This window comes from Trichosurus vulpecula, chromosome 4 (assembly GCF_011100635.1).
Source record: "Trichosurus vulpecula isolate mTriVul1 chromosome 4, mTriVul1.pri, whole genome shotgun sequence".
NCBI lineage: Eukaryota > Metazoa > Chordata > Mammalia > Diprotodontia > Phalangeridae > Trichosurus > Trichosurus vulpecula.
This window is the reverse complement of record NC_050576.1, coordinates 320,238,960-320,258,041: the sequence shown is the minus strand read 5'-3', so window position 1 is coordinate 320,258,041 and position 19,082 is coordinate 320,238,960.

The window sequence follows — 19,082 nt, the reverse complement described above, 5'->3', positions numbered from 1 at the left end:
TCTTTTGTCTCTGAGCCTATCAGCCTAAAGAATATATATTCTGAGAGGTGAGCTTTTGCTCTGGGGGCTTGCTTATGAGAAGGAGGTCCTCCTTGTTGTTCTGTGGTCGACACTCTGAGTGGACCTATGTTCAGAACTCCTCAACTGCTCAGAGGCAAAGGCTCTCTCAATCCAGGGGGTGTACGTGAAGTGTATAGCAATATTGCTTTGATTCAGGCAGTAGAGCCCTGTCTGTTGGTCTTTATTTCTCTGCTTTGTATATTCTCTGCTTGTGTTTCTCTGAAGTTTAGGGTGCTGACTTTTCTCCTGAATTGGTGAATGTAATTAAAAATTGTTGACTCCTTAAATAGCTATCTTTCCTAGTAAAGCAGACCTAAGAACCTGTGCTAGCAGCCATACTGGGTATGCCCATGTGTTTGCTGCTACAGGTGCTGACAGCTGTATGTTGTAATGGTCTGGTAGTTTACCTGGTGCTGAGCTGGAGCTAATGGTGGTGATTTCTGTGTGCCTGGTGTTTGTGCTTGTCTGCCTTTCAACCCAGGGATCTCCAGCTTCTCGGCTGAAGTGGAGATTGCTGCTGGCTTGCTGGGATGCCTCCTCTCCTGAGCAACAGCAAGAGAGACCTTTCCCATTAATCTCCCTAGCCTCTTGAGATAAAAAGACTGCTGTACACTCTTTTTCTTCTGGCACCACTATTCTAGGATTTTTCCTGGGGCAATATTCTCTGTGTTTTTCAAAGTCTATAAGGGGGTATGAGAGCAACTTACTTCTTACTCTGCCATCTTTGTGCCGACAATAAAGTAAGTTACTTTAAAACATTCAGTCTGTGGGCTGATAGTCCCAGGAGTAGCTGCTGCCACAGGCCCTGCCCAGGACTGCTCTTCTCTCTCACCCTGTTGCAACAGAACTCCCTTCTGCACTGAGAGGTCTGAGAATCACTACTGCTGCCAGTGATTCAGTCCCCTGGGGTCTCCCCCAGCTGTGCTGTGGTTGGGTATATACTGGTGCAGCTTTTGCACTAGACTCACCCATTTATTCTACTTTAAAAATAAAATGCTTCCATGGAGTTCATATAACAAGACATTTTGATAACTTCAAAAATTAAAAATGGAAATTAGTTCCAAAGGGACAATAAAGAGATCTGAAGATGATTTACCAATCAACCAGAAGTGGTGAAGGCTAAACTCTAAGCCATTTTTGCTTGCATAAAAAAGATAGCATGGGTGAAATAAAAGTATATACATCTAGGTTTTACTGGAATCAAACACATTTTATAGGCTTAAGTTCAACAATGAGATGAAGTAACATTTTCTATCCATTGATCCTTACAGTCTAATTGATGCTAAAACATCCAACTGCAACATGCAACATGACCAGCCACATCTCCTGGTAATGATAAAAGATCATTTGATCAGAAATCAAAGAACCTGGGAGCTAAGTCTTGGTCTGCTTCTCATTCACTTTGTGATCTTGAATAAGTTACAGAATAATTCAGAATTTTTTTTTCACTAATACAATGGTTTGGATTGGATGATCTTAAAGTTTATGCCCAATTCTAAAAGTCTGTGATTCTTTTAATGCAAAAATTCTATAATTGGCCATTTGCTATGCTAGGTACAACACCACTAAAATTGGAATTAGATCAAACCATAGTATCATAACTGAACTCTATTATGCATACAACAGCCTACAACTTCCAATGTTTATATCTTGCATGTACATAATTATTTGTACATATTCCTACAAATATGAGCTTCTGAGGTAAAGAATAGATTGTTTTTCCTTCTTTGTATCCTCAGGGTTTAACCCAAGGTCTGACAAGTCATAAATATTTAATAAATGCTTCTTGATTAATAAATATTTGTTAATATCAGGTATATGTCTGACACCTGTAGTAATTCTTCAGAATATTTGAAGTGGGGTTTCTCCCCTTATTTCCTCTTGAAAACTTTACACAAATCTGACAGCAGGGTAGCTAGCTACCATGTACATGGCAAATAGAAACGTATAGGTATGAGACAGCACAGGGAGATACTCTACTCCATTTTAAGTAAGTTACAGGATGTAATCACCTTTAGTGATTCATCTTCAGAACTTTAGGTTTGGCATGATGTGTATTTGGATTAGTTGAGTTAACTTGTTCATAACCTCTGGGTCCCACATAAAAGTATCAGCTGTTTGAAATCAAAGAGATTTTGAGGGTCTAGAAGTGGAGAACAAGGAAGTAAGACCTCAAGAGCTGAGGCAGAAAGAATTGGCAATAGAGGACAATCAGAAAAAGGAGAAAGAAAAACAGCAATTGGACTTTGGAAAAGAGGAAGAGATTATGAAGCTCTTCAACTATCTTGGAACACAAAAGTCAGGCTAATATAGCCAGTTTAAGAAAAGAGGGAAATTCCAAGTAAAAATCTGCTGTTTCTTCAATGTATTCTCCTGGTGGCTGTCTGATAAGAGATATTTTACACTCTGCTGCTTCTTTACCTAAAGATTTCCTGAATTGTGATTCAAACAGAAAAAGACCAGGGGGTTGCTAGATTTAAATATAAGTGTAAACTAAATTTTACAGAATAAAATCTCTATTTACATGTTAAGAATTTTTCTAAATGATTTTTCAGAATGATTTTGATTGTACTCATAAATTTTCAATTAATAGAACCTCCCTAAAGCAACTGAGGAGAAACCATATGGACCTATGAACAACAATAATGTATCCAGGATTAACATTAGCTAATCAGTGTAACAGGGTGGTAATCAGTACATAGGCAGATAGGAAGAAAGAAATAGAAAGCAAGAAAGAATGCAAGAAAGCAAGCAAGAAAGGAAGGAAGGAAGGAAGGAAGGAAGGAAGGAAGGAAGGAAACAAGGAATGAAGGAACAAAGGAATGAAGGAAGAGAGAAAAAAGAGAGGGAAAAATGAAGGAAAGAAGATAGTTATAGATAGATGAAATGAACTATGGAAGTCATTCATATGCAAGTTAGCAAGGTATGTTTCATACATAGACACATATATCTACAGAAGCATGATATGGGATAACCCGTGTTTGAATCCTGCTTCTTGTCCTTACTAGATTTGCAATTCTGGGAAAGTAACTTAAACTCTCTTTATTTCTCTCTTTAAAAGTAATATAGACTCAGGCATAGAGGACAGACCCAAGCTTAAGTCTAGGCTGCACCAATTACTAGATCTCTGAATAACAATAGACAAAATCATCCAAAGTTGAATGAATTGTTTTCAGTGATGAGTTCTTCAAAAGGAGTTTGGATTAATTTTTATGCATGACGTTGTAGATGAGATTTCTCGTCAGAATAAAGATTTCACTAGATGACCTATGAGATATTTTCCAACTGATATTTTTCTACTATTTGATGCAAATCATATTTTTATTTCATATGACATTTATGAGAATCAAATTATAATGATGTTTCCAAAAATGCTTTCTACAATGCAAAGTAACAGAAGAATTTGTTATATGGAGTAGACCCATCTTTGTTTAGATATAATTAAGTCTGCCATCATCATCTTTCTGGATGTCATCTTTCTGGATGGACATTTTCTATAATTCTTTGCACATTAGTGAGCAGGAAGTTTTGAGACATCTCTTAAATAATTCCCTTTAAACCTTTTGTTAGACATTTAAATGATCAAAAGTAGAAAAAGTCTATGCCTACTTTTTACATGGAAGTATTTTTGGTTTAGAAGTGGATATATTTTTTGTGAAAATAGAAATTTTATGTGAAATGGAGAAGAAAAAGACCATGGGAATGGTTTGTCAAACAAGTGAATAATTTAGAGGGTTCCTTTCATTAAAGTGATTGAAATACAAAAAGGGGGAAGGGGAGGAGAGGGGGGAAAAGAGTACCACCAGGAAATTTAATTTTACTTACCTGAACTAAAGCAGAATGTTCTTTGATGTGATGTTTTAAGTATGATTTAAAAACAGCTGGTTGTACCCTTTTTCTATGATTGTGTTTAAAGAATTCACTTTTCTAATAGCATGTTCATGCATATGCATATTGTTGCCTTCACTAATTCTATTCTTATTCTGTATCATTCAATATCCTGCAGGGATTGCATTTTTCATTTAAGGCCAAATGAATCCCCTAAGGATCACTCATTGGGTCTGCTCAAATATACAACACTGTTTTGGTTGGAATGGAGTCTGAACATAAGGCCAAAAATGCTTCATTGTGCTTTGATCTGAAGTTCTGCAGCTCAAGTTGAAACTGGGATAACAAGCCACAAAAATATAATGCAGACAAAGAATCATATTTCTTATATTAAATAAATTAACAAAGATGATTTTTAAAATGTCTTTAACAGACTCTGACAACTAACGGTCAAGATGTAATTGCTAAGGAAACAATTTGCCAAACTCTGAACATGCCAGATTGCAAAGATCTCCTCTTCTTTTTCTTAGCACCATTATTTCAATAATTTCTGGATTGCTTGAATTAGACAGCCTTTAATCCGGGTAAGTGAGTGGTTATATAGGAATCTTCTCTCACTTACATCCTACACAGTTTTCCACTCCACTCATTTATAGAATTAGGAGACCTACTGCTAGAAGAGACCATTGAGATTATCTAGTCCTATCTTCTTAGAGTAGTGAGAAGTATGGTGGATTTGGAGTCAGTAGACTTGGGTTAATATCCTCCCCCCACCACTGATTATATGGATGACCTTGTAAAAATCCTTAACCCTATCTGTGTCTAACTTTCCTTAACAAAAAAATAATCAATAGCTAGACTAGATGGCCTCTCGATTCTAGTGTAAAAAAAATCCATGGATTCATGATCCTAATCCTAATTGTAGTAATGATAAAAAGCTCCAGAGGATTATTAGTAAATTAAAAAAAAGATTAAGAGATTCTTATATGCTAGACACAGACCAAATATAAGCAACCAATATAGTCACTGACCTAAAGGAGCCTACATTCTAATAGGGAAAGACCACATGTGTTGAAAAATGTTGGCCAGAGGTTAATAAACAAGGAGACCAGAAAGTATGGTGACTGAGTCACATGGAAAATAACTAATGTGTAGTTTTCAGGAATGATATCGTGGGTTTGATAAATGTCTCAGAAACAAAAACTGGAAAAGGGTAGGGAGAGTATGCACATGGTAGTATGGCAACAATATGGCCAAAATAAAAGATTTTTAACAGATGTATAGATAATGGATTGGAACATCAATGTATAACAATCAAATTGAATGGAGGAGAGGAAACCAGAGGAGGGGAGGGGAGGGTTCAAGAGAAGAGAGGAGAGGGGAGAAAAGGGGAGGGGAGGGGAAGACAATCAAAATGCCTTTTCTAAGTATTTACTATGCGTTGAGATTTATACAAAATACTGGAAATACTAAGAAAGCAAAAACATGGTTCTTGAACTGAATGAGGTCACATTCTAATAGGAAACACAACAAGCAAAAATTTTACAATAACCACATATGATTTAAAAACATGTACATTAAAGTGGAAGTTAATTTCAGAGAGAAGGAGCAGGGTGAGAGAGTGGTAAAGATCTCCAATGGAAGGTAAGGTTAGAGAAGAAAAGCTGATTGAAAAGAAAGGAGGAGAGGAGAGAAGAGAGGAAAGGAGAAGAAATAAGAAAAGAGAAGGAAAGAGGAGAGTAGGAAGAGAAGGGAGGGCAGTGTGATGTGTTAGACGTCAAAGCTAATGTGGTCTTTGTCTACATTAAGAGAAACATAGCTTACAGGAATAGGGAATTATTAACCACACAATATTCTACAATCTTCAGACCTTATCTGGAATGCTGCATTCATTGCTGGGGACCATGAATAAGCTGGAGAGTGTTCAGAGAAAGACAAGCGAGAGATGGAAAAGTCTTGTGTTCATATTTGCCCCAATTAACTCAACTATAGAATCAGGTCAATGATAGCACCTATCTGACAGGATTGATCAAATGAGAAAACATTTATAAAAGCATTTAGTATAATGCCTGACACATAGGTGGCACTATATAAATGCTTATTCCCTCTCTTCATTTCCCTCCTCCCATACCATGTAAAGATTACTTAAAATTATTAGGGATATCTAGCCTGTCAAGGAGAACAGAATAGCTGTTCAAATGTATTTGAAGTACATGTATGTGGAGGAGGGATTTGATTAGTAATGTTTGATCCCTGAGAACAGAACCAGTAACCGTGAGTGGGATAGGTTTGAAATCTCTATGTGTTCACTTGTTCTGCTCTTTATCACTCTAACTATAAATAGTTTAGTCTAGCTGTCATCCTTAGACCAATTATTTTTCTACATTCAATTCTCTGACTTAATTAATTCTCAACCTTGGAATTTTTTGCATGTTCCCTGTGGTACTGGTTTTACTAACATCCCCACAAATAATCTTAATAATATTATATTAATGTATCGTGCCACAAGTTCCAAAGAAATCCTAAGTGTATTTTCCCAACTGAATGGTTTACTAAAGAATCAATTTACTCAGCACTCTCTTATTAAGTATTTCATATGTGCCAGGCACTGTGCTAACAACTGGGAATACAAAGAAAGACCTAGGTAGCCACTATTCTCAAGAAGCTTACGTTCGAATGGCAGAGAAAACATTTACATAAGTATGTACAAGCATTTTATCTATAGAACATTTCTCATCATGGTGAAGCAAAAACTTTTTATGAGAAGTTTGCAGTGAGCTTTTCCTAAATTATGTGGAAGGATATCTTCAGATTTTAAAAGAAACGAACCTTTTTGTTAGATAAATATAGAACAATGATCTTAAAATTATAGTTATTTTCTTAAAATGAATATGAAACACAATAGTGAGTTGTTGTTTATACACTGGTGATAATTTTCTGCATATCAGCATTCCTGTTAAAGTCTCAAAAAGCAATTTTCCTGCTATATGTTATCAAATTTTTATGGAGTAAACTTCGTAACTAGTAAGTGGTCTTTGTTCTGCTGAGAACTCTGCTATCACTATTCTCCAGTCTTGTCTTTTCACCCTTTGTTAGTCTCTTTATGACTTCCCACATGCTTTCAAAATATAATTATGCCACCTACCAGAAGAAACAGATTTGTTACCTGCAGATTCTAAAAGAAGACAAGTCACATTGATATAACTTAGATCTTTCATCAAATCAGTCTATCCAACAATTGCTATGCAGATTATAGATTTCTATACAAAGTATTATTCAATTTATCTACATTTCAGAGACATTGTTGAAGTTTATAGAAGGAATCATGCCCTAATCCTTCACAAATGCCTCCAGATCTCTTTGAAAAAGTTTTAGAAACAAGAAAAATGTTTGAAAAGTCATTTCTTCTCAAAACTAAAATTAGTTTTATTACATCAATATCATTAAGAAAAAATATTTTAAAGAACTCCATCTTTTTACTCTTTTTTTAAAGAAAATATGTTATTATTCTAGAGTGGCCCCAAGATATATTTTTAATCCAAGACCTTGGTGAACTCACCAAAACTTAATATTTTTATAGCTGAACCCAAGATATGTCTGGACAGACTTTTGATTCTCCTGCCTTTCCTCATCTAATTGTATATTAATTAATTCACTCTAGTGTGTTACATTAGTGTTTTCAATATTATAATGATATGGCATAGTACCTCTGAAAAGAATAACATTGAATCAAGTTACATAATCAAATTTTAAAGGTTTTCAAAAAATTGAAGCTGGAATATCTGTTTTCTAGTGATGCTATATGCCAAAGAAACTTCTCTGTCTTCTAAAAGTTAATGTTCTTACTTGAATTTATCAAAAGGAAGTCAGACAATAACGTTGTACGTAGGTGTTCATAAGCTAACAATACTATGTGATCTTGGTATTTTTTTTTGCTTGAGTAGTTAATTTCCTAAAATACCTTTGCTTCTCTTTACCAACTTGAAGCATGGTTCAATGTTCTGTGTCAGAGTGAGTTGTTTTTTTTTTTTTCCTTGCCACCAGGTTTTCTCTGAAGACCTAGCTAATTAAATACAACACAATAGAGATTTCTACCCTAATAAATCTGCCTGTGGGTTGAGGCATTATGTCACTTTGGTCATTCTTTCAATAAAGCCAGAAGGAATTGATCCTCAAGCTTCTATAATTAGTGCCCAGGACATCAATAATATTCTTTAAGTCTTCCACTATGACAATGAATGTTTTGACATAAAAATTTCCATATGCATTCCACTAAACACCTGGGGTCAACACTTATGGCAAGTGACAGAATTGATCATACAAATTTATACATTTTTCTTACCAGTGAAATGAGAAACTAATTTCCATTTAAATAAAACATAATACATCAAATATAACCAAACCCTGGCATCTATTTTCATGTTTTTTTCTTTGGTTTTAACTATGATAGCAAAGTTATTTTAATATTGAAAGATCCTATGGGGTTGGATGGATTGTGTTCAAGTTTCAGCCTGTATGATGATAGGTTAGCAGCAGACACTTCAGATTTTTGAATCTCAGTTTCATTAACTGGGGCAACTAGGTCGCATGGTGGATAGATTGCTAATCTTGGAGCCAAGAAGATGAATTCAACATTATTCCAAATGCTTTCTATCTCTTTGACACCAAGTGGGTCTTTATCACTTTGTCTCTCTTTTTTCTTCTGTAAAATGAAGATATTTTACTTTATTGTCTATAAGGTTTGGTGTATCTTAATACTTATATTTCAAGGATCCTATTAATAATAAAATTATGGACTTACACTTGATGTTTCATAAAATCGCTTGTATTTTAAAGTTCCGTGAATGCATTTGGTCATTTCATTTATTTTGAATACCTTGTTTTCATTTTTAGAGCTTAATTATGTGTTGACATGGTGTGAATAAGTCTAACTCTCTTCAGTTTTGACATATTCTTCTGACCTACAGTAAGCAAAGGAATAAATGAATGAATGAATAGATGGATGGATGGATGAATTCAGGAAATATTGAATAAGTGTCTAATATATGCAGTAGCTATTCTAGACACTGGACACATTATAATATTCATAAAAAACACAATTTTTTGAGTACTCTTCCAACAATATTTATGATACAAGTTCAACTGCCTTTATGGGTAGGTAAGAACAAGAACTACAGAAATACAAGTCCCACCTGTAGTGTTAGGGGGAGCCCAAAGCAGTGTGAGAAGATCTCAATATTTATACATCTGGCTACACAGTGAGCTGTAGCCCTGACAATGAGGGGTAACAGCAACACTGTGACAGGTTTGATTCATAACAGAGCTTCATGACCAAAAACAATTCTGGGATTTTGCTATGGCTGTGATCAGCAAGAGCGTGGATGCAAGAGATTATTATTATGCCAAGCTCAGGGCACAGTCTGCTTACTGGACCTTAGCTCTAGAAGACAGGTTATCTCCTAATATTTTGATATTTCCCCCTTTTGGCCAAAGTGGGGAGGTCTAAAAGAAACCCTACCCTTCTGGCCAATAAAGGAGAAGCAGATATAAGCCAAGAGGCCACAAGAGGTCATCTGGGCCAGGACTAGTATTTTTATCCCAGGAAGTCAATTCATTGAGGGGACCTCTTGGGGAAGCATGTCCCAGGTATCACTGTTTACTTTTAAGCAGAAAAAAGATGGAGAACAAGAATTTAAAGGGAGAAAGGGGCAAGAGAAAACACACACACACACACACACACACAGACACTTTATAAAAAGAACCCCCCCCCCAAAAAAAAAACAACTAGGACAGTATATTCAGCCTTCATCCAGAATCTTGGGGCAGCTATCTTATCTGGATATTGACTGCTTCTGGGTCTGTACTTGATGAACCTTGAGGTTGCTGGAAGGTTCTTCTGTCCACTTAGAATCAAAGGCTTTCTTCCAAAGATCCAGGAGTCCACACCCAAAAGTTTGACAGGTGTGGGAGTAGTCAGAATGACTTGATAGGAGCCGTTAGAAAAAACTCTTTGCATCAATCTTTGAATCTGAGTTTTTGGTCAGCATAACATAGGTCCTGAGTTAAGAGTATCTGTAGAACACATAAAAATGAGCAAGTTTTCCAGCCAGCCAGGGCTACGTTCAAACAATGCAAAAAGGTGTTTCTCATAATTCCCTTAATCGCATAATCACATTAGGTCAGGTACAGATCAGACTACATAGAGGGCTCACAATTGACTAGGTCTGAGAAGGGAGATTTGAATATAACCAAGAAAACTTAAACATAAACATCTTGAAACAAAAGACCAAAGCAATACAATAATTATCACTAATATTAACTGACATCTTGTCCTTGTATCCTAGTAACCCATTCTCAATATTCATCTAATCAGCACATTTTGAGTCCCAGATATCTCATGTAGTTATATAGTCCCTAGATATTTTTTTCTTGGACAACAGACTTAACTCTTAAGACAGAGCTAAAGGGACTTTGCTTTCCAAATCTAGAGCTTCCTAGATAATTCTGAATTAATACAATTTAGTACAATCACTTAAATTTGATTTTTCAATCATGAAACTTCGGAAAATTTCAGTTTATACAAGGTTGGTTATTTCTATCCTCACCTAAATCCTGAACCTGACATAAATAAATATTTTTTTTAACTATGAACTACTTTTCTGTTTCTTAGCCATCATCAGATAATTGTGATAATTACTGCCTTATGATATAGTTTAAGATCTGGTACTGCTAAACCTTCTTTCTTTACATTTTTATTAGTTCCATTGATCTTCTATTTTTGTTCTTCATTTTTATTGTGTTGATCCTGCCTACCCATGAATGAGCGACGCGGACCAACCAGACCAGGAGCCGGGCAGAGCGGGCCCTAGCGCCCTGAATCAGTGAGCTGTGGCACTTACCTGACTTCTCAACCCACAAACACCAAAGACAGGGGAGAAGGTTAGTGGGAAAAGCTGCGGGAGTGGAAGGAGTTCGAGGTTCGGCCACCACCCCCGGGGCAGCGGAAGTGGGGCACCTACAGCTGCAGTTGCTTCTGGCCCCAGGGCCACGTGGTGGGAGGAATTCAGTGGTGGATCAGAGCAGGAGTGCACAGCCTGCTGAAGATCTAAGCCCAGTCTGGGTTGGGGGTTCTTGGGGAAGGAGGAATGCTGGTGTGGCAGAGCTGGCACATCCCCCCCAAATGTGGAACATAGAACTCTTTAGTCTACAAGCAGTCATACCCTGCTGAGAAACTCAAGGGTCAAGTTAATTGGTTAAGAATATGGCCTAGCAGTGAAAACACACCCAGATTCAGTCTCAGACATTGGATTCTTTCGTTGGTGACAAAGAAAACCAAAACATAAAGCCTAAAGAAGTCAACAAAGTGCAAGAACCTACAACAAAAGCCTCCAAGAAAAACATGTACTGGTCCCAGGCCATGGAAGAGCTCAAAAAGGATTTGGAAAGCAAGTTAGAGAAGTAGGGAAAAATTGGGAAGAGAAATGAGAAAGATGTGAGAAAACCATGAAAAAACAAGTCAATGACTTGCTAAAGGAGACCCAAAAAAATATTGAAAAATACACTGAAGAAAAGAACACCTTAACAAATAGACTAACTCAAATGGCAAAAGAGCTCCAAAAAGCCAATGAGGAGAAGAATGCCTTGAAAGGCAGAATTAGCCAAATGGAAAGGGAGGTCCAACAGACCACTGAGGAAAATACTACCTTAAAAATTAGATTGGAGCCAGTGAAAACCAGCGACTTTATGAGAAATCAAGATATTATAAAACAGAACCAAAGGAATGAAAAAAATAGAAGACAATGTGAAATATCTCATTGGAAAAACCACTGACCTGGAGAATAGATCCAGGAGAGATAATTTAAAAATTATTGGACTATCTGAAAGCCATGATCAAAAAAAGAGCCTAGATATCATCTTTCAAGAAATTATCAAGGACAACTGCCCTGATATTCTAGAGCCAGAGGGTAAAATAGAAATTGAAAGAATCCACCGATCGCCTCCTCAAATGCATCCCAAAAAGAAAACTCCTAGGAATATTGTTGCCAAATTCCAGAGCTCCCAGATCAAGGAGAAAATACTGCAAGCAGCCAGACAGAAACAATTTGAGTATTGTGGAAATACAATCAGAATAACACAGGATGTAGCAGCTTCTACCTTAAGGGATCGAAGAGCTTGGAATACGATATTCTGGAGGTCAATGGAGCTAGGATTAAAACCAAGAATCACCTACCCAGCAAAGCTGAGTATCACGCTCTAAGGCAAAATATGGAATTTCAACAAAATAGAGGACTTGCAAGCTTTCTCAGTGAAAAGATCAGAGCTAAACAGAACATTTCACTTTCAAACACAACAATCCAGAGAAGCATGAAAAGGTAAACAAGAAGGAGAAATCCCCAAGGGACTTACTAAAATTGAACTGTTTTCTTTGCATTCGTATTTGGAAAGATGATGTGTATGATTCATGAGACCTAGGTATTAGCGTAACTGAAGGGAATATGTGTATATATATATATATATATATATGTGTGTGTGTGTGTGTGTGTGTGTGTGTGTGTATGTGTATATATGTATAAATGTCTGTGTGTATATATATGGGTATGTGTATATATATATGTGTGTGTATATGCATGTATATATGTATGTGTATTATGTGTATGTATGTATATATATGTATAGACAGAGGGCACAGGGTAACTTGAATATGAAGGGATGATATCTAAAAAAAATAAAATCAAATTAAGGGACGAGAGAAGAATATACTAAGAGAGGGAGAAAGGGAAAGATAGAATGGGATAAATTATCTCCCATAAAAGTGGCAAGAAAAAGCAGTTCTATAGGAAGGGAAGAGGGGGCAGGTGAAGGGGAATGAGTGATTCTTACTCTCATTGGATTTGACCTGAGGAGGGAATACCATACACATTCAATTGGATATCTTATCCCTCAGGAAAGAAGGAGGAAGAAGATAATAAGGGGGGGATGATAGAAGGGAGGGCAGATAGGGGGGAGGTGGTAATCAAAAACAAACCCTTTCGAAAAGGGACAGAGTCAAGGGAGAAAATTCAATAAATGGGAATAGTATAGGAAGGAATAATACATGGTTAGTCTTTCACAACATGAGTATTGTGGAAGGGTTTTACATAATGATACTCATGTAGCCTATGCTGAATTGCTTGCCTTCTTAGGGAGGGTGGATAGGGAGGGAAGAAGGGAGAGAATTTGGAACTCAAAGTTTTAAAAACAGATGTTCAAAAACAAACAAAAAAAAGTTTTTGCATGCAACTAAGAAATAAGATACACAGGCAATGGGGTGTAGAAGTTTATCTTGCCCTACAAGAAAGGAAGGGAAAGGGGATTTGAGGGGAGTGGGGTGACAGAAGGGAGTGCTGACTGGGGAATGGGGCAACCAGAATATATGCCATCTTGAAGTGTGTGGGAGGGTAGAAATGGTTGGGAAATTTGTAATTCAAACTCTTGGGAAAATCAATGCTCAAAATTAAATACATTAAATAAATTTTTAAAAAAGAAAAAAAAAGAAAGAGTTCATTATACTACGTGATTGGACCCCTAAAATTGATCACAGCAGCAGTCCTCAGATGTTCTGGCCTAATGGGCATTACAATTATTCAAAATAATATATGTGGTATTGGAATTAGTTGATTTTCAAATTTTTAATGGAATACACTTGTGAATACATCTGGTCCTGGTGCTTTTTTTCTTAGGAAGCTCATTTATGGTCTGTTTGTCTGCCTTTTAAAATGATTAGAGAGATACTATTAAATGGGGGAACAAAACCTCACTTTCTTTACCATTATCAATGCAATTTTATATTTGGAAGCCAAACATACACATGGATATACTCCTTAGAGAAAACAGTATAATCCTGTTGATTTTCTCAAAATTTACTATTCCATTTAATTAGAAATCTTTTTTCATTACATTTTTTTCATTTTACTTTCCCTATTCATTTCTTCCTCACTAGGATATCATCAGTGTATTATGATTTGACCACATATACATGTAAAAATTGTAACATGTACACACATTAGAGTAACCCCGAGATGGTGTAGTATCAATCTATTATTTAGTAGATTGTACTTACAAGGCTTCCTGATTATAGAAATTTGCTATAAAAGGTGAAAGAGTGATATAGTTATAAAAATATTATATATCATAACAGCTGGAAAAACTCTCTTAGCTCTGTTTGATTACAGGCATGAGTCAGATCTGGCAGGCAATCATCTAGTCACAGAGTATTAAAAGCAAGGCTCAGATTTAACCAGGTGAGAATTTGCCTTGTCAGAAAGAAAAGGGCAAAATGGGGAAACAGAGTCATGAGAATCCTAACTAGGCTTGCCATGGTCACGCCAAAAATTTTTCCCAGGCACAGATATCCACCTTTAGCAGTTACCAGACTGTAGCAAATGCCATTTTCTAACAGCTTCATGATATTTCAGGCCACTATCCATGTAATCAAAATTCAAAGCAACAGTAAATTATAGTCTGTTCACCGGTCTGGGAGTCAGGAAGACCTGCGTTCAAATCCAGCTGCAGACACTTGACATATGTAATAGCTGTGTCACCTTGGGTAAGTCACTTAAGCCCAACTGCCCTGCCAAAAAAAAAATTATAGTCTGTAATGGTAATTAGGGTGGGATGTTTCTGTTATCTTCTCTTTTGGAATGCTAAGGCCATCAAGTGCCTTTAATGAGTTCTGCCTTTGTTTCAATTGGGATTCTTTGATCGAATCAAGAGTCATTGATGATCTGCTTGAGAAAAAAGAAAACCAGGGTTGGAGCCAAGATGGCTGCTGGAACCCAGGGACTTGCATAAAGCTCTCCCCTAGGACCTTCCAAACACCCATAAAAATGGCTCTGAACAAATTCTAGAACTTCAGAACCCACGAAATAGCAGAGGGAAGAAGGGCTCCAGCACACAACAGCCCAGATGGTTCCTGGGTAAAGTCTATTGCACATGGAGCTGGGAGCAGAGGGGAGCAGAGCCCAGCGTGGGCTTCATGCGGACCAACCAGATGGGGAGCTGGGCAGAACAGGCCCTAGTGCCCTAAATCAGTGTGCTGTGGCAGTTACCAGACTTCTCAACCCACAAACACCAAAGACAATAGAGAAGGTTAGTGCGAAAAAACTGTGGGGACCATGTGAAAGGAGTTCTTGGTTGGCCACAGGCCAACCTCCACAGGTGGTGGAGGTCATGCAGCTCTGAGGCTGCTTACAGAGCTACAGCTGCAGTTGCTTTTGGCCCCAGGCCCACCTGGTGAGAGGAATTAAGTGGAGGATCAGAGTGAGAGTGCAGAGCCTGCTTAGATCTGAGTTGCAGTCTGGGTTGGAGGTTCTTGGGGGAGAAGGAGTGCTAATGTGGCAGAGCTGGCTGTATAGAAATAGCTCTGAAAACAACAGTGTAGTGCCTAAAGCTTGGGACAAAAAACTCTCTACTCTACAAGTAGGTATACACCGATGAAAAGCTCAAGGGTCAAGCAGTTGGCTGGGAACATGAACAGGCAGCGAAAACTGACTCCGATTTAGACTAAGACTTTGGAATCTTTCTTTGCTGACAAAGAAGACAAAAACATACAGCCAGAAGAAGTCAAGAAAGTCAAAGAGCCTACAACAAAAACCCCCCCAAAAAACATGAACTGGTCTCAGGCCATGGAAGAGCTCAAAAAGGATTTGGAAAAGAACGTTAGAGAAGTAGAGGAAAAATTGGGACAAGAAATGAGAGTGATGTGAGAAAACCATGAAAAACAAGTCAATGACTTGCTAAGTGAAGAAAATAACACCTTAAAAATAGATTAACTCAAATGTCAAAAGAGCTCCAAAAAGCCAATGTGGAGAAGAATGCCTTGAGAGGCAGAATTAACCAAATTGAAAAGGAAGTCCAAGAGAGCACTGAAAAAAATACTACCTTAAAAATTAGATCGGAGCAAGTGGAAGCTAATGACTTTATGAGAAATCAAGATATTAGAAAACGGAACCAAAGGAATGAAAAAATGAAAGACAATGTGAAATATCTCATTGGAAAAACCACTGACCTGGAAAATAGATCCAGGAGAGATCATTTAAAAATTGTTGGACTACCTGAAAGCCATGATCAAAAAAAGAGCCTAGACACCATCTTTTTAGAAATTATCAAGGAAAACTGCCCTTATATTCAAAGCCAGAGGGTAAAATAGAAATTGAAAGAATCCACTTATCGCCTCCTCAAATACATCCCAAAAAGAAAACTCCTAGGAATATTGTTGCCAAATTCCAGAGCTCCCAGATCAAGGAGAAAATACTGCAAGCAGCCAGAAAGAAACAATTTGAGCATTGTAGAAACACAATCAGAATAATACAAGATCTAGCAGCTTCTACATTAAGGGATCAAAATGCTTGGAATATGATATTCTGGAGGTCAAAGGAGTAGGATTAAAACCAAGAATCACCTACCCAGAAAAACTGGGTATAATGCTCCAAGGCAAAATATGGATTTTCAGTAAAGCAGAGGACTTTCTAACACTTTCAAACATAAGAATCAAGAGAAGCATGAAAAGGTAAACAAGAAAGAGAAATCATAAGGGACTTACTAAAACTGAACCATTTTGTTTGCATTCCTACATGGAAATATGATGTGTGTAATTCATGAGAACTTTCTCAGGATTAGCGTAGTTGAAGGGAATATACATATATATAGACATAGGGCACAGGGTGAGTTGAACATGAAAGGATGATATCTAAAGAAATAGAATCAAATTAAGGGACGAGAGAGGAATATATTGAGAGAAATACAAAGGGAGAGATAGAGTGGGGTAAATTATCTTGCATAAAAGTGGCAAGAAAAAGCAGTTCATTGGATGGGAAGATGGAGCAAGTGAGGGGGAATGAGTGAATCTTGCTCTCATTGGATTTGATCTGAGGAGGGAATAACATACACACTCAATTGGGCATCTTACCTCACAGGAGGGAAGGAGGAAGGAGATAAAAAGGGGGGGGGGGCAACAGAATGGAGGGCAGATAGGGAGAGGAGGTAATCAAAAGCAAACACTTTCGAAAAGGGACAGGGTCAAGGGAGAAAACTGAATAAAGCAGGATAGGATAGGAAGGAGCAAAATATAGTTAATCTTTCAAAACATGAGTATTGTGGAAGGGTTTTGCATAATGATACATATGTGGCCTATGTTGAATTGCTTGCTTTCTTAGGGAGGGTGGGTTGGGAGGGAACAAGGGAAAGAATTTGGAATTCAAAGTTTTAAAAGCAGATTTTCAAAAAGAAAAGTTTTTACATGCAACTGGGAAACAGTATATACAAGCAATGGGGCATAGAAACCTATCTTGCCCTACAGGAAAGTGGGGGAAAATGGGATGGGATTGGGTGACAGAGGGGAGGACTGACTGTGGAATGGGGCAATCAGAATATGTGGGGAGACAATTCGTAATTCAAACTCCTGTGAAAATCAATGCTGAGAACTAAGATATTAAATAAATAAATAAGAAAGATAGGCAAAGTAAAACAAAATGAAAAAAAAAAGAAAAAAGGAAACCCCAGGCCCTGGGCCCCACACCATTTTTGCTAAATAAGCTCTGAGCCTTTAGGTCCCTGAACAGGTTATAAGAGCTCTGGGGCTGGCATTTTGCTTTTGGGGTCACACTCATTGGAAGAGTGTTGTTTATTTGGCCCCATAAGACTCTGGACAGTCATTGGAGCCTCCCTGGGCTTTGAAAACACAGGTGTTGGTGCCCTCTGTCTCTGGTAACTATGTAATTCCCTGGTCAGACATATAGAGGCCTGTCTGCCGATTTCTGTGTCTGTTTGCTCTGTTTATATAATGTATGCTTGTAATTTCTGTTTGCATTTGCTCTGAAGTTCAGGGTGCTGGTGTTTCCCCCTGAACTAAGTGAATAATATATGTATGTTTAATTAAAGAAAGACTGTTAACGCCTTGAAGTTGCTTTCCTTAGAAGAGCAGATCAAAGACCCCATGCTAGCATCCCTTCTGTGTGCTGATGTTATTGTCCTTGCACAGCCACAGTAGTGGCAAACAACATTGTTATTACACAGTCTCAGTAACTTTTACCTTCAATAGCAAAATTTCAGTAAACATGACTTAAGGCTTGATACCTTTCATTTATCCTTTACTTACAAATTAAAACTACCCTTATTCTGGGACTTCAGACATACAGCAAATACCTGAAAGTTCACTCATCATTGGTATGTTGAAGCTACATCTTTAAACCACCCAATACACTTTCTTAATAGCCAAGATTTTCAAATGAAATTTTTCTATTATATATTATTATTGTCTGCTTTATAACAAAATATACCTAATTAAATATTTAACAGTTTTCAAATCCCTATATCATTTTAAAAGTTCTATTCATGGCCTTTATATCTATCTATCTATCTATCTATATATATATATATACATCTTTATATCTCTATCTATCTATCTCTATATAGATATACTTCAAATAATAGCATCCAGATTAAAGAACAATTGTTTTGTCTAACATCATTTCTGTTACAATGGTCTCTCAAATTTCACAATATAAGAGAATGTAGAAATACAACCATAACATGATCAATAAACTTCAGATGACCTCAACTGCATTTCTAAATTATCCCATATAAAAATCATTAATCTTTTTACCTTTGGCATTTTGAACCCATTTTAGAGTTATTGGAATGGAAGAATTATATTCAATGAAAGAAGTAATAATAATGTATTTCTTAGCATATGTCAGTCACTGTGTTAAGCACATTACAATCATAGTATTTCAATCCTCACAACATCCTTGGAAGGTGGGTACCATTACTATTTTTTTTCTTTACATATTATGAATTTGGGACAGAGGCAAGATAGCTGCCCTAAGATTGCACAGCTAATGAGTTTCTGCAACCAAAACAAAGAAAGTTGGGTTCATAAGAAGAAGATGCTGGCTATCCTCCCTTCCTCATACAGCCATGCTAGACACTGCCAGGGGCACCAGGACAGTCCCAGGCAGCAGCTGGGCAGGGCCTCCTGAGGCCTGGGACTGCACTGGAGACACCGGCTGGACTTTGCTGAGTGTGGCAGAGGGCACTGGCTGCAGAATGGGAATCCCAGGGGCTGGGGTGGCTGATACCAGTTCCTGGTGACAAGGCAAAGTGGATGCTGACTCGTAGGGCCTGAACTCCCAAAAGCTATAACTTTGAGGCCAAGC